General features: G+C 40.5%; 1 pseudogene; it reads left to right on the top strand.

The window, feature by feature from the left end:
• The first annotated feature begins 2519 nt into the window (after positions 1-2519).
• On the top strand, positions 2520-3219 carry LOC139176516 (annexin A2 pseudogene; annotated as a pseudogene).
• Positions 3220-3623: the final 404 nt, after the last annotated feature.

Genomic DNA, 3623 nt, shown 5'->3' with positions numbered 1-3623 from the left:
AAATACAGTATACTAACACATATATATGGAATTTAGAAAGATGGTAACAATAACCCTGTGTATGAGACAGCAAAAGAGACACTGATGTATAGAACAGTCTTATGGACTCTGTGGGAGAGGGAGAGGGTGGGAAGATTTGGGAGAATGGTGTTGAAACATGTAAAATATCATGTAAGAAACGAGTTGCCAGTCCAGGTTCGATGCATGATACTGGATGCTTGGGGCTAGTGCACTGGGACGACCCAGAGGGATGGTATGGGGAGGGAGGAGGGAGGAGGGTTCAGGATGGGGAACACATGTATACCTGTGGCGGATTCATTTTGATATTTGGCAAAACTAATACAATTATGTAAAGTTTAAAAATAAAATTAGAAAAAAAAAAATCGGTGTCATGCCCAGCTGCCTTAAATCTGGCACTAAATACAGAGAAGAAAAGCATTTCTTCTGAGAATTAGTAATTACCAGCTAGACCTTGTGCAGATTTGCAGCCTACAATTCACACTATCCTGGGGGTTCAAAAAATCTAAAGCCAAACATTTATTTTTTGTATGATCCTGAGCTAGCAATGTCCTCAGGTGCTTGGCAGTAGCAAATAGAAAACATTCCAGAGGAAAGCGATTTCAATCCAAGCATCAGAGAATTACCACAGATTCAGGTTTAAGAAACATGAGCTTCCCAAAAAATCACAAAACACAAGGAAACAAGATACCATGAGTGAGGTCCCATAAGGGAAAAAGTAGACGGCATATAGTGGTTCACAACCTAGGGTAACTTTGTCCTCCAAAAGACATTGTTGGTTGTCACAGCTAGGAGGGGAATGTGTACGCCCTTGGCATCTAGTGTGCAGAGTCCAGTTGCTGTCAAACACTCTCTAATGTGCAGGACAATCTTCTACAATAAAGTCTTCCCTGGCTCAAGATGTCAATAGTGTTAACACTGAGAAACCCTGAGAGAGCAGAATCATGCCTACTGCTAAGTCACTTCAGTCGTGTCCAACTCTGTGCGACCCCATAGACGGCAGCCCACCAGGCTCCCCCGTCCCTGGGATTCTCCAGGCAAGAACACTGGAGTGGGTTGCCATTTCCTTCTCCAAAGCATGAAAGTGAAAAGTGAAAGTGAAGTTGCTCAGTCGTGTCCGACTCTTAGCGGCCCCATGGACTGCAGCCTAGTAGGCTCCTCCATCCATGGGATTTTCCAGGCAAGAGTACTGGAGTGGGGTGCCATCGCCTTCTCTGGAATCAGGCCTACAAGGCTTCTATTTTGGATCTGAAAAAAACATATATAATGTGTATAAACTTAAGGAAAATTAAAATATCCAAAAACAGCAAAGGAATATATTATCAAGCAGATTTGAAGAGCCAAATAAATTTTTTTTAAATTAAGTAAAACAACTGAACTAAAAAATTCAGTGGAACAAACATTCTGAAAAATAGCCTGGAATTATCTAGTAAAATTAAAGATATACATAATCTGTGACCCAACAATTCTACTCCTAGTACATAGCCTTGAGAAATTCATGCACATGTGTTTCAATATGCATTGTTGAAAATAGTGCCTCCATAAAAAGGGGAAAAGACTAATCCAGATATCCATCAAAAACAGAATAAAAGGTGTAATATTTTCATGAACTGTACTGCCTCAAAGCATGGAAAGTAAGTGACCCACAGGTACAAACATGGATTAATTTTCAAATATTATGTTGAATAAAAGATGTAAGACCCAAATATAGAGTATTACATTAAAACAGACAAACAAAAATGGATATAGGTGGTAAAACTGTAAAGAAAAGCAAAGAAATTGTTAGACTAAAGCCAGAGTGATGATCATCTCTGGTGGAGGAAGTGGTGGTTGAGGATCAGGAACAGAGACAGAAATTCTGGACTTCAGTAAAGTTCCATTTCTAGGGTGATTACTTAGTATTTGTTTCATAATTAATTGTTAAGCTGTGAAAGTGAAAATGTTGGTCCCTTGGTCGGGTCTGACTCTGTGGCCCCATGAACTGTAGCCCTTCAGCCTCCTCTGTCTATGGAATTCTCCAGGAAAGAACACTGGAGTGGGTTCTCATTTCCTTCTCCATTTATATTTTGCACTTTTCTGAATTGTGTTACATTTTCTCAATTTAAAAAAAAAGTTTGAAAAAGACGTTTGAAAAATGAAATGGACAGGTTAAACACCAGCTTAGGAAAAGCTGAAGTGAGATTTACGATATTGGAAGACAGATCTAAAGAAGCTCTTCAGAACACAGTTCAGAGAGACAAAGAGATAAAAAGTAGGAGAGAAAGACTGAACTGGAATTCTAAAGACATGACACAAAGAAGGGCAGTATTTGAAGAGCTAAAAGCTGAAAGTTTCTCAGAACTAAAGAACAAACAACTGACAAAATTGGGAAGCCCAGATAATCACAAGCAGTTTAAATAAAAAGTATATACACCTATAACATATATTGAAAATTTCATAATGTGTAGATTTAAAAAAATGGCTCCATGTAGCTCTTGGTACTTGACCCAACTTCTGTCAAAATGTCTCCTGTTTCTGAATTTCTGTGCAAGCCCAGCATGAAGGGTAATCACACTACACCTTTAAGTACAGACAGGTCAGTCAAAGCATAGAACAACTCTGATGCTGAGTAGAATGCTTTGAACATTGAAACAGCCATCAAGACCAAAGGTATGGATGCGGTTACCATCATCCACATTTTGACCAAATGCGGCAATGAAAAGAGACAGGATATTGCCTACCATAGAAGGACCAAAAAGAAACTTGCATCAGCACTGAAGTCAGCCTTGTCCAGCCACCTAAAGATGGTGATTAGAGAACTATTGAAAACACTTGCTCAGTATTATGCTTCTGATTTGAAAACCTCCGTGAAGGGGCTGGGGTGCAATGAGGACTCCCTGAGATTATTTGCTCAAGGACCAACCAGGAGCTACAGAAAATTAACAGAGTCTACAAGGGAATGCACAAAATTGATCTGGAGAAGGACATTATTTCTGAAACATCTGGTGACTTCTGCAAGTAGTCAGTTGCCCCTGTAAAGGGTAGAAGAGGAGAGGATGAGGCTCTGTCATTATGTACTAACTGACCAAGATACCTGCAGTCTCTATGGTACTAAAGAGAAGAGGAGAGAACTGATGTTCTTAATGGATAAACATCGTGACCAAGTAGAGTGTGTGTCACCTCCAGAAAGTACTTGAAAGGTACAAGAGTTATGTCCCTTAGAGATTTATAAACATAACGGCACCCCACTCCAGTACTCTTGCCTGGAAAATCCCATGGACGGAGGAGCCTGCTAGGCTGCAGTCCATGGGGCCGCTAAGAGTTGGACACGACTGAGCAACTTCACTTTCACTTTTCACTTTCATGCTTTGGAGAAGGAAATGGCAACCCACTCCAGTGTTCTTGCCTGGAGAATCCCAGGGATGGGGGAGCCTGGTGGGCTGCTGTCTCTGGGGTCGCACAGAGTCAGACACGACTGAAGCAACTTAGCAGCAGCAGCAGAGAGCATAAAGAAAGCTGTGGTACATATACACAATGGAGTATTACTCAGCCATTAAAAAGAATATATTTGAATCAGTTCTAATGAGGTGTGATGAAACTGGAGCCTATTATACAGAGTGAAGTAA

This window comes from Bos indicus, chromosome 16 (assembly GCF_029378745.1).
Source record: "Bos indicus isolate NIAB-ARS_2022 breed Sahiwal x Tharparkar chromosome 16, NIAB-ARS_B.indTharparkar_mat_pri_1.0, whole genome shotgun sequence".
NCBI lineage: Eukaryota > Metazoa > Chordata > Mammalia > Artiodactyla > Bovidae > Bos > Bos indicus.
This window is presented reverse-complemented; position numbering and strand designations above follow the sequence as displayed.